The 13,312-nt window shown below is 41.5% G+C and overlaps 1 protein-coding gene and 1 pseudogene across 9 annotated transcripts in view; one reads left to right on the top strand and one right to left on the bottom strand.

The window, feature by feature from the left end:
• The window catches only part of SYNJ1 (synaptojanin 1), an 88,037-nt gene that overhangs the window by 67,311 nt on the left and 7,414 nt on the right, over window positions 1-13,312 (bottom strand). For 2 of the 9 annotated variants that reach the window (XM_061133960.1, XM_061133964.1), the window contains exon 1: window positions 3,082-3,224. The exons of 6 other annotated variants lie outside the window; for them this stretch is intronic. The gene's annotated coding sequence lies outside the window, so the exon portion shown is untranslated. Of the gene's footprint in view, window positions 1-3,081; window positions 3,225-9,793; window positions 10,223-13,312 lie in introns of those variants that run through there. One more of the 9 variants, XM_061133961.1, reaches the window with a different exon arrangement.
• LOC133049926 (large ribosomal subunit protein eL34-like) lies at window positions 3,660-9,371 on the top strand (annotated as a pseudogene).

Below are 13,312 nucleotides of genomic sequence, written 5' to 3'. Positions count from 1 at the left end.
CATGTGAACAAATGTCATGCTGTTTAGCTATTTGTGCTTTTGTATTACATTCTGAGACTCAGGGAACAGGACACACACACAAACATACAAAATTTAAACTGAAGTGTATATTCTTCACTAAAATAATGCGAAAGGAAAGAAAAACAATTCAAAGAATAGACATCTATTCAAAGAATAGAGATATCATTTTCCCTGCCAGGAATTTTTTGGTTTCTTCTCAAAATATTAAATGAAATTTTAAATTATTTTTTACAGTGACAAATATTTGACATAAGGGAACAGGATTAGGGAGCTTCCTAATTTACTACCCTGGCTACACTCCAACAGAGTCAGAGAAGGCAGCTTCATGAGGGAAGGGGCTTTGTCTAGTCCACTGGCCTGTCCCCAGTGGGCTAGCTCAGTGCCTGCACCCAGGAGGAGTTCAGTAATTTATGTTCAGTTAACTGGTGAAGGAGATTTCAGAACCATATGAACATTTACCTCTAGATCCTTCCAATTTTATAAAAGAAAACCTAGTGTTTCCTTCTGAAATATCTTTACTCTATAGAACAGTAGATGATTACCTGTTGTTTCATTTATGCTTCAAAGCTTTGGGGTAGAATGGAAGGAGGTCCTTCGCAGGCTGTGAGTCCAGAGAGAGTTAAGAAGGTGGCCCTGCTCATGGAGTTGCAGCCACAGGTGGGGAAAGAAAGACTCCATTTGAGGGGCGGGGCGGCGGGCAGGAGGAGAAGTCTGAGTGGAGTGAGGAGGGTGGTGTCCACCCAGGGATGGTGGGAATGGCCTGCCACGGGATGCTGGAGCTTGAGAAAGAGTGGAGAGGGCATGGTGCGTTGGACGGAGGCTCCAGGCAGGGTGCTGGAGCCCTGGTGGGGCGAGAAAGCCACCCACGGGATGGAGGAGGCTGTAGTGGCAATAGGAGCATGGCTGGTTACACAAAGGGGTACCGATCAAGAAGCACGGAGCAGGTTTCTCGCTGACGGAGAAGGGCAGTACACACACAGAGAGAAAACCAGAAAGGGCGCTGTGGTGCTGATCAGCACTGGAGCTACCACTGTGAACTTCATTTTCCAGATAGACAGACAGAGATTGAAATGGGCGGGCATAATTATACTTTCATATACATAGACCCACTGGTGCTCAGTCGTGTCCGACTCTTTGCGACCCATGAACTATAGCCCACCAGGCTCCTTTGTCCACGGGGTTTTCTGATAAGAATACTGGAGTGGGTTGACATTTCCTCCTCCAGGGGATCTTCCAGGGATCGAATCGTCACTTCCTGTGTCTCCTGCCCTGCAGGCGGATTATTCACTGCTGAGCCGGGGGGAGACCCTTGCATACACATACATGCTTACACATTTTCCTTCACTCTATCAATTGACAGGACTAGTGATCAGCAATACTCAATAACAGACAACACAGCCAGCACTCAGATCTTGCTTTCAAATACATTCCCCACTAAAAGGAACTAGGACTCCATGGAGAAATGGCTGATTCCAGGAGAACGGCAGGGACAAGATGAGGCTAGAACAAATTTTTGTACCGGAAAGTAAAGGAGTGTTCAAAGAATAATGAAGGCATGTCACAAAAATACAGAAGCCAGCCTAAAGGGGCTTCTTCTATTGGTGAAATTTGGGAAAATTTGAGCATCAAGATAAGTTTTAAGAGTAACAGATTATAAATCCCTGAATAAACTCACAAACTTAAAGTCTGAAGAGCAATGGGATCATACACAGTCTCAAAGTGTACCTCACCTTCAAACACTTATTAACTATAAAGGTAAAAAGAGCTGGCCAGCGATGCCTCATAGATAACCACATCAACACAAGTTATCAAAGTGAACACCAACAGTAAATGGGACAAGTCAACACTGTGTCAGCTGACAGGATACAGTGAAAAGCACACTGCTCTGTAATATTCCTGCCAACATCACATGACTCTGAACAGGAAGACCCATCAGACAAATTCTGAGTGAGGGACATTCCTACCAAACAACTGGCCTTCGTCTTCAAAAGCCATAGCACTTTATGGTCATAAATGTCAAAGACTAGGAAACTTCTCCACATCTAAGGATACTAAAGAGACATGATAACTAAATATAATATACATAATTCAACTGGATCTTTTTGCTATGAAAGATATTGTTCAGACAACTGATGAACTAAAATAGAGTCTGAGGATTAGACAGCAGGTACCAATGTTCATTTTTTGACAGTTATCTGGTAGTTATACAGGAGAATGCCTTTCTAGGAAATATTATAATAAAGCATTTAGGGGAAACAGATAAACCCTGTTTACCTCATGTTAGCAACTTAGTAGTCTCAAATAGTTTTTTTAAAAAAAAAAGTTCTTTGGTGCTGAACTTCAACTTTTCCATACATGTAACATTATTTAATTTTTTTTTAAATTTTAATGTAGCCAGCAAAAATAGCTGTAGAAATGTAGAAATGCATTTAGCACATGTAGAATATTCCTAAATTAAGAAGTCTGTATCTCTAAATGGCATTAAGATAATTACTTATAATACAGTTTTATTTCCTTCCCATATGTGTATTTTTTTAACTGAGGGGAAAAAAATTCCCTTATTTTATGAAACTCCATGAAATACTGAGAAATATATAATTAGGAGGGACCTGATTAAATTATTGTTCCATTTCTCTGATAATTTAATTTCTAGAAAACAATTTGAGAATGTTGAGAAGGAAATGGCAACTCACTCCAGTATTCTTGCCTGGAAAATCCCATGGACAGAGGAGCCTGGTAGGTTATCGTCCATGGGGTTGCAAAGAGTCAGATATGACTGAGCGACTTCACTTTCACTATAAAGAGATCACTTAAAATAGGAGAGCCATAACACTTTAAAATAACGCGTATAACCTTTAGATAAAATGCAGCATTTGTCACGACTTTACTCAGTCCATCCCCATCTTTCTTGTCCCCTTAACACTCTCCCCTTGCATCCCAGCTTCAGCCAAAACCTGTAATGTGCTCACCTCCTACAGGCTCTGTGTTCTTTCCCCTCTCCCCTCTCTCTTTGTTCACAGCGTTCTTTCCATCCTGAATATTTGTTAGTCATTTATCTACCTGGCTGTGCTGGGTCTTCGCTGCTGCGAAGGCTTTCCTCTAGTCGGGGCGAGTGGGGCCACTCTGCAGCTGCGGTGTGTAGGCTTCTATCGAGGTGACTTCTCTTGCTGTGGAGCACAGGCTCTGGGCGCACTGGCTCAGGAGCTGCGACCCACAGGCTCCAAAGCACAGGCTCAGCAGATGTGGTGCACAGGCTCAGCTGCTCCTCTGCATGTGGGATCTTCCCAGATCCAGGCTCAAAATCGGTTTCCCACACTGGCAGGCAGAGTCTTTATCACTGAGCCACCAGGGAAGCATGTCACCTTTCAATACCTAGTCAAAAATGCTGCTTTCTTCCTAAAGTTTTCCCTGCGTACTCTGGCTGGAAGGAAATCTCTTGTCTACTGATAGCAATAGAAACTAGGTCTTACTTATTTATATCTCAACACGATACCCACCTAACCCAGAGCCTCTGAACACTGCAGCTGTTAACTAGATATTCATCTAACAGAAAAAAAAAAAAAAAAAAATTGAGAGGAACATTTCCTCTGAACTATCTGAGGCGCTGTTTCCTGGGCTGCAGTCCTCATTTTGAACCAAATAAAACTTAACTTGCAAAAAAAAAAAAAGAGATTTGGGCACAAAAGGGAATGGTTTGTTAGTTTTAAAATAATATGCAAAGAAGATAAACATTACATTTTACCACTGATAGCATCTGAAAACCTTCATTGTTGATGTTTAACAATTCCTCATAGTAAAGTGTGGAAATTTTCAAATGTGATGTCAGTGGTGAGGGGTGAAGGTAGAGGTGGGGAAGATGGGCATCACTAGATGACTACAAACCAGGATTTATGTTGTGGAGCACATAGTAGCACCGGAAGTGGAGAGCTCAGAGGAAACAAAGTGAAAGGAGGAGCAGAGCTGAAGGTCCAGGAAATGTGGTGATAGGAAGTTCAGGCCGCTCATTCTCCAGTAAGTGCTGTCTTGCTGATAACCTGGTTCTCCACTGTGCTTTCCATGAGGGAAACAGATTGCTTTTTGTGAGAGAGGTGTTTTTTTCTCCCCTTTCCTCTTTATGTTGTTGCTATTAAACAAATGAAATGCTAGGAAAGTCAAGCCTTCCTTTTTACAAATGACTGGTTTCTAACCACCAGTAGGTATGAATGAATGGCCAAGAAGCCCATTCAGAGTCCTTCTGAGCCAATCAGGATCTTGAGCAGTTCAGCTGAAGTAAGAAGGCCGCACCTCTTCAGCTCACACATTAAGCACAGAAGGTAAGTCTTCTTAGCTTCTGAGGTTACTGCTATGACACCTGAGGCATCAACAGTATGTAACTCCATTCTTATTTTCCTTATTTTAAAAGGAAAAACTTGGAACTTCCCTGGTGGGCCAGTGGTTAAAACTCTGTGCTTCCAATGCAGCAGGGCATGGATTCAATCCCGGGTTGGGGAACTAAGATTCCACAAGCCATATGGCCATAAATAAATAAATATTTTTTTTTAAAAAGGCAAAACTTTTCTTCTCATGTTTGAAACTATCTTTCATTCATGCTTTAAACCTTAGTCTTCACTCTAAATACAAATGTGCATTTCCAGAGAACACAGAGCTACCTTCAGTGTGAATTTATAATTTTAGTTACATTTTTAAATATAATCTCATACCATTAGGATTGATTATCTGAAGGCCCTAGGAGTCTATTCGAACTATATACAAACAGGAATCAGGTCACAGAAAAGAATTTAAGCAAAATAAAATATGTGCTATAAACATGTACTCTCCAAAAATATTTAAGGATGAAATATATTGCTAGGATTCTGTCATAAATCTTTTGCTTATGTATCATAGATAAAATAGTCCTTTTATGCTGATGGGGCTTCCCAGGTGCCTCTGGTTGTGGCCTAGTAGTTGCAATTATCTTTCCATTGAAAATAAATAAATTTTTAAAAAAAGATCAGGTACAGAAATTCAGATGAAAAATCATATACCTATTTCTTGACTTTCATGAGTTATGAGTCTAAATAGAGGCTTAATAAACAGGATAATCGTGATATGGTGGTCACACCCACCTTGCTAACTCCACCATCTGAAAGCAAAGAAGCAAAATTAGATCTTATTATCTAAGATCATCAGATAACTTTAAAATGTCTCTTCTTGAACCTGTAAGAACTTCCTTTTTCCTCTTGCCGGGAGGGCATCTAGAGGCGTTCAGGATGGTGCAGCATCTGACATACCCTTGTAGGCTGTCCTACAATACAGCCTCTAACAAAACCAGGCTGTACCAAACCCCTGGCAATAGAATTTATACCAAGAAGGTTGGGAAAGCACCAAAATCTGCATGTGGCATGTGCCCAGGCTGACTCAGAGGTGTTCATGCCGTGAGACCTAAAGTTCTCATGAGATTGTCTAAAACGAAGAAACACGTCAGCCAAGCCTATGGTAGTTCCATGTGTGCTAAATGTGTCCGTGACAGGATCAAGCGCGCTTTCCTTATTGAGGAGCAGAAGATTGTTGTGAAAGTGTTGAAAGCACAAGCAGAGTCAGAAAGCTAAAATAAAAAATGAAGCATTTTTGAGTAATTAAAAAAAAAAAAGTCATTTCTTTAAAAACTTACATGGTATTTTTGAAGATTAAATTTAAATGTAGATTCCTCTAACTTCTGATGAATTACAATACTTCAAGCTAAATAATTACACTACTCAGTCAAGATTCTGCCATCCAAGGTCAACATTCTGCTATGGCTCAAGCCTTCCAGGTGGGAACAGACGTCTTTCCTTAGCTGATTCAGAAGACCAAGCTGAAGAAAGCCGGTAAGAATATGAAAACAAGATGACAAATCGCCATACCCTGCCTAGAATTACAATTTGCCTGAGGTTGCATGCACCGCAGTTTGTGGTCGGCTTATTTGCATGCAGGCAGAGAGCCTCAAGTCAGAGGATCCTCGAGGTCTGCAGGCCAAGCTACTCATTTCCAGAAGAAAAAGACTAGAGGTTAAGTGATTCATCTAAGATCAGGTAAGCAGCTGGCAGGAAAGCCTCCTTCCATTTTACCATACATAAAGAAAAAAATTATTTGAAAAGAAAATGGTTTTCTTTGTACTATTAAATAACTAAACTTTCAGCTGAAAGATAACCCACTGTCCAAATTAGTGTTCTTTATAAATTATACATCCCAATCTTAGTAACATTTCAAAATAACCTTTCACTCATTGGTGCAATGTCTGTATTGAATGCCTATTCCAGGGATAAAAGAAGTCAGTGTCCTAACACCTTCCATTGGGAAGACAGGCATTATATAATCACACAAGTGCAAAATTATATTAAGTACAATGATGGAGTTCCAATAGACTGCAACAAGAGATCCTAATTTAAAATTGTTTGTTGGAGGCAGGCCTGCCTGCCTGCCTGTGGAAGTGACCTTTTAGTTGGTATCTGAAGAATAAACAGGAAGTTAGACACACGAAGAGTAGAGGTAAGAGTATTACAGGAACATCCACATACTGTAAGACCAGAATTTTCATTCCTAAGAATACCCAATAGAAATATTAAAGTATGTGCACCGAAAGACATGTAACAGGATGTTCACACTAGAGTCATCTGTAATAAAAAAAAAATTGAAAATAAAGCCAATGTCAACAGAACACCAGAACATTCATACAATGGAATACTGCATAGCAACGGAAATGACTAGACTACTGCTATGCGCTACCACAAGCAAGATCCCCCGTACTTAACACTGACTGAAAGAAGGTGGTGCAGGAGAACACTCACTGAATGACTTCATCTATGCTAAGCTGGAACCCAGACAGAACTAATCTATGATGCAAGAAATCATGCTGTTACGATCTCTGCATATCATGATGGAGGTAATAATTAGAAAGGAGAGCCAGCAATAATGTTCTAGTTCTCCACCTGGTAGTGGTAATATGAATATGTTCACTCTGTAAAAAGTCATCAAGTTGAACATTTATGGTTTATGTACTTTTCCACATGTGTGAACAAGTTTATTTTTAAAAATAAAATCTTGAGCAGAAGCAACAGCATATGTGAAGACCCTGAGACCAGAAAGAATTTGAGACACTCAGAACTTAAAAAAGGGCCCATGTGGCTGGAACACAGAAACCAAAAGACAGTACAGTGTAAGAGTGAAGAGGGAGGCAGGGACTCCACTTCACTGCAGGTCATTTTAAAGACTCTGGATTTTAACTTCAGTGGTCAACCACTGAAGGGTATTAAGCAGGCGAATAACAAGATCTAAATTGTGTATTTAGGACTTCCCTGGTGGTCCAGTGGTTAAGAATCCGCCTGCCAATGCCGGGGTCAAGAGTTCCTTGTGCTAGGAAGATTCCAAGCGCCATGGGGCAACTAAACCCACACATCATGACTACTGGGCCTGCACGCCTAGAGTCCGCAACAAAATAGGCCCTGCTTGCTATAACCAGAGGAAACCCAGGTGCAGCAACAAAGACCCAGTGCAGCCAAAACTTTTAAAACATTAAAAAAGTAAACTGCATATTTAAAAACGCTGAAGAGTTTGGTGGGGAGAGTGGAAGCAGGGGGACCAGTTAAGGAGGCAATTATAATGGTCCATGAAAGAGAATGCAGTGGCATTACTGGTGTAAAACCAGCTGAAATGGTAAACTGCATGGATTCTCAATGAAATTAGGCGGTTGAGTTGACTGATTTGGTAATGGAGTGAATATGTAAAACCAGAGTGAAGGAGGGGTAGAGGGTGATTCTTAAGTTCTAGTTTAAACAGCCAGGTGGATGGAGGGCAACTCCCCGAGTAAAGAAGACTGAAGAAAGAGCAGGTCTGAAGGAACACAGTAGTCAAGGTGACCATCAACCCAGTACCTGCATCAACCCTTCCTTACTATGTAGCACCCTGCTGGTGGGGGCTTTATGGGAACTCAGACAACTACAGAAAGTTCTGTCTTCTGTTGCCGATCATCTGTCCAACCCAAGCAGCCCTGCTGGCCCTACAGACAGAGAACATGGTTCAGGAATGGACACAAAAATTAAACAAGGGGGAAGTGCACTTTTCATTTTTTAGGTTCTAACCCATTTTCTCAGTCTAAAAAAGTTAGATCTCACCTGTGCTGTCCACAATCAGTAATTATTCTACCCAGCTCTGTATCAATCCCACAGTGTTGCAACATCTACACCTCTGATAACTACATTTCTAACCCGATCTCCAACATCATTTCCCCAGCATTGACCAAGACAGACCACTAATGAGGACTAATGGAGCAGCAGCTAGGAATTTACTTAATATGATTCATCCTGCCTATGCTTAGCCTATGACCCAGAGGATATTAAAAGACTTTGTTTATCTACATTTCAGTAAGTTAGTCAACAGACTACAGTAATCCTATGGTCTGTTGCTGTTGTTTAGTTGCTAAGTTGTGTCCACAACTCTTTGGTGACCCCATGGTCTGTAGCCCACCAGGCTCCTCTGTCCACAGGATTTTGCAGGCAAGAATACTGGACTGGGTTGCCATTTCCTTTTCAGGGGATCTTCCAGACTTAGGGGTCGAACCCGGGTCTCCTGCTTGGCAGGCAGATTCTTTACCACTGAGCCACCTGGGAACCCCATCCTATGGTCTTCAGTTCAGTTACTCAGTCTTGTCTGACACTTTGCGACCCCATGGACTGCAGCACGCCAGGCTGCTCTTGTTACGGTGCACGGGCTGGGCTCTAGAGTGTGCTGGCTCTCCAGTTTCGGTGCACAGGCTTAGTTGCCCTACTGCATGTGGGAGTTTAGTTCCCCAACCAGGAATCAAACCCTCATCCACTGCATTGGCAGACAAATTCTTAACCACTGGACTACCAGGGAAGTCCCTCTTTTTACTTTTAACTGACTTAAGTTATCTCAGAATCATCTAGGAGTGTAAAGGGCACACACATTCTTTCAACCTGAAATGTGGGAGTAATTAAATAGTGTCCAGTTGACGAGGGAGAGTTAACACATCTCTCTAAATGCACTCACAGTAATTCAATTAGTTCAGTGGCTATGAAATGTATGCCAACATGAATGCACTGCTCATACTGTGTAACATTACAGAGGGATAACAATGGCTTACACTATAGACAAACAGGCAAAACTTATTTTAGTGGAAAAAGATAAAACACAAATTCTTATTAACAACTATTAAAAAACTCAAGCACTCTGTCACCACTAAAACATGATACACAATTTTTATTTTATTTATTTTTTTGATACACAATTTTTAAAGATAAACCTCCTTCTGGCACTCTACTTACAAGGCTAACCCCAACTGCACAAATCCATTCCACTCTTTCTGCATCCTTCAAGTTTAGAGTTTAAACATAACTAAGTAACAGAATGGGCTCCCCTGGGGGCTCAGACGGTAAATAATCTGCCTGCAGGTAAATAATCTGCCTGCAATTCAGGAGACCGGGGTTTGATCCCTGGGTTGGGAAGATACCCCCTAGAAGGAAATGGCAACCCACTCCAGGATTCTTGCCTGGAAAACTCCACAGAGGAGCCTGGAGGGCTACAGTACATGGGATCACAAAGAATCGGGACACGACTAAGCAAATAACACACACACTTATATACACAAGTAAAAAAACTGACTCAGTCTTTATAACCTCAGAATTTCTGAAAATACTGGCACTAGATATAAAGAAAAGCAATACTAATCTAAATCGCTATTCATATAATTAACTCATTTTGTTTTCGCTTTTGAACATCTAAAAAGTCTTTACATCACCTGTCTTTGTGATGGAGTACAGAATTCTAGATGGACAGGTCTTGGGTTTTGTTTTTTCTTTTCATTATTGTTTTGTTTTTTCCATTTCAGTACATTAAAGATCTAGCTCTTCCTCCTCTGGGTTGACTGTTTCTTTTTTTGAGTCATGCTGCACAGCATGTGGGATCTTAACTGCTCATCCAGGGATCGGATCCACATCCCCGGCACTGAAAGTGTGAAGTCTTAACCACTGGATCACCAGGGAAGTCCCAGGTTGAATTGCTTCTAAAGAAATGTCTACCATGATTCGTACGTTCATTCTTCTACACGTTTTTTTTCTTTCTTGGATTATTTTTCGGATTTTTCTGTCACTGGTTTTAAGTAATTTGACCATATGTAGTTCTTTCTCTTCATGTTTCTTCTGCTTATGGTTCATTTAGCTTCTAGGATCTGTGGATTTACAGTTTTCATCAACTTTGGGAAATTATCAGCCACTATTTCTTCAAATATTTCCCAGCTCCACCCCTCCCTTCTAGGATTCCAACTATGTATACATGCATGCGTGCTCAGTCACTTCAGTTATATCTGATTCTTTGCAACCCCATGGACTGTAGCCTGCCATGCTCCTCTGAACATGTGATTCTCCAGGCAAGAATACTGGAATGGATTGCCAAGCCCTCCTCCAGGGGATGTTCCCAAACCAGGGATCAAACCTGTACCTCTTGTGTCTCCTGCATTGGCAAGCAGGTTCTTAACCAGCTGAGCCATCAGGGAAGCCCATGTGTATATATCGGGCCACTTGAGATTGTCCCACAGCCCTCTGATGTTCTGTTTATCTATTTAAGTCTTTTTTCCCATGTTTCATTTTGAGTTGTCTATTACTGCATCTTCAAATTTGTCACTCATTTATTCTGCAGAGTCTAATCTATTAATCCCTATCAGTGTATTTTTTTCATTTCAGACACTGCTGTTTTTATTTCTGGAAGTCTGATTTGGGTCTTTCACATTTTTTATACCTCTCCTTAACATGCTCATTCTTTCCTGTGTTCCTGAACATATGGAGTATATTTATAATAGCTGTTTTAATGTTCTTATTAATTTGAGCATCTGTTTCTACAGATTGACTTTTTTCCTTGTTACGTGGCATATTTTCTTGCTTCTTTGCATGCATGGTAATTTTTAACTGAATGCCAGACATTGTGAAATTTACAGGGTTGAATGCTGGATATATGTATATACATTTTGTGTTCCTGTGAACAGTGCTAAACTGTCTTCTGGGATACAGTTGAGCTATTTGGAAATTATTTGGAAACAGTTTGATCCCTTTGGGTGTTGCTTTGAAGCCTGTTGGGCAGGACCAGAGCAGCATGTGGTCAAGAGCTACTTGGCCCCACTCATTAGTGCTCAACCCAAAAAGCTTCCTCCATTCTGGCTGTTTGGACCATGACCTATTCCCAGACCTGGGTGAGCTCCAGGAATTTTTCTGCTGGCTCCTTTTGGGTGGCTCTTTCCCTGTCTTGGTAGCTTCCTCTCACACTGGCACCAAACAGAACTCAGCTGAGGCACCATGTGGAACCCACCACGCATCTCAGGATCTCTGTGCAGATATCCTCATGCTGGTACTCAGTCCTGAGAACTCTAGATGCCCCGGTTTCCCCAAAGTCCCTACTCTGTCTCCTCAATTTGGGGAGACTGCCAGGCTTTGTCTGGGTTCCTCCTGATGCTGCTATAGCTTGGGAACTCTCAAGGCAGCAGCCCACAAACAAGGCTCAGCACATTTGCTTTCCTTCTCTTGGGGGTCAGTGTCTTGTGCTGCCTATGGTTCAAGGGCTGACAACTGTTTCACATTTTTTGTTTGTTTTGTTGTTGTTAAAGTGGGAGAACAAATCCAGATCCTGTCACACCATTAAGCTATATTTTAAGGACAATTTAGAAAATCTGAGACATAGGACTTCTCTGGTGGTCCAGTGGCTAAAACTGAGCTCCCAATGCAGGGGACTCAGGATCAATCCCTGATCGGGAAACTAGATTCCACATGCTGCAACTAAGACCTGCTGCAGTCAAATAAATAAATGAATATATATTCTTTGAAAACGTCACATAATTAGGTTTTACTATTCAGTGAGAGAGAAATTTTGCCTTCACCCTTAATTTTCTTATAGCAAACTTAAGTGGCAAAAAATGAAAGCACTTAGGACCTACTACTGTTGTTTAGTTGCTCAGTGATATCTGACTCTTTGCAAACCCATGTACTGCAGCCCTCCAGGTTCCTCAGCCCATCAGATTTCCCATGCAAGAATAAGGGAGTGGGCTGCCATTTCCTTCTCCGAGAGATCTTCCTGACCCAGCAATCAAACCTGCATCTCCTGTACTGGGAGGTGGGTTCTTTACCACTGAGCCACCCGGGAAGCCCAGGAACTACTATGAGCCCTATGTTATAATAACAGGGTAACCTAGGCTTCATCAGTATGTAAACCGAGAACTTCCAGATGTGCAAGTTGGATTTAGAAAAGGCAGAGGAACCAGAGATCAAACTGCCAACATCCACTGGACCATAGGAAAGGCAAGAGAATTCCAGAAAAACATCTACTTCTGCTTTATTGACTGCTAAAGCCTTTGACTGTGTGGATCACAACAAACTGTGGAAAATTCTTAAAGAGATGAGAAAACCAGACCACCTCATCTGCCTCCTGAGAAATCTGTATGGAGGTCAAGAAGCAACAGTTAGAAACAGACATGGAACAACAGACTGCTTCAAAGTTGGGAAAGGAATATATCAAGGTTGTATACTGTCACCCTGCTTATTTAACTTATATGCAGAGTACATCATGTGAAATGCAACGCTGATGAAGCACAAGCTGGAATCCAGATTGCAGGGAGAAATATCAATAATCTCAGATATGCAGATGATGCCACCCTTATGGCAGAAAGTGAAGAGGAACTAAAGAGCTTCTTGATGAAGGTAAAAGGATAGTGAAAAAGCTGGCTTAAAACTCAACATTTACAAAACTAAGATCATGGCATCTGGTCCCATCACTTCATTGCAAATAGATGGGGAAACAATGGAAATAGTGACAGGCTTTATTTTCTTGGGCTCCAAAATCACTGCTGACGGTCGCTGCAGCCATGAAATTAAGATGCTTGCTCCTTGGAAGAAAAACTATGACAAACCTAGATAGCACTTTAAAAAGCAGAGATGTTACTTTGCCAACAAAGGTCCACCTAGTCAAAGCTATGGTTTTTCCAGTAGTCATGTATGGATGTGAGAGTTGGACTATAAAGAAAGCTGAGCGCTGAAGAACTGATGCCTTTTAACTGTGGTATTGGAGAAGACTCTTGAGAGTCCCTTGGACAACAAGGAGACCAAAGCAGTCGATGGTAAAGGAAATCAGTCTTGAATGTTCATTGAAAGGACTGATGCTGAAGCTGAAGCTCCAATACTTTGGCCACCTGATGCGAAGAACTGACTCACTGGAAAAGACCCTGATGATGGGAAAGACTGAAGGCAGGAAGAGAAGGGGACAACAGAGGACTAAATGG

The sequence above is a fragment of the Dama dama genome, chromosome 31 (genome assembly GCF_033118175.1).
Source record: "Dama dama isolate Ldn47 chromosome 31, ASM3311817v1, whole genome shotgun sequence".
Taxonomy (NCBI): domain Eukaryota; kingdom Metazoa; phylum Chordata; class Mammalia; order Artiodactyla; family Cervidae; genus Dama; species Dama dama.
The sequence above is the reverse complement of the archived record's forward strand: the minus strand, read 5'-3'. Positions and strand labels throughout refer to the sequence as shown.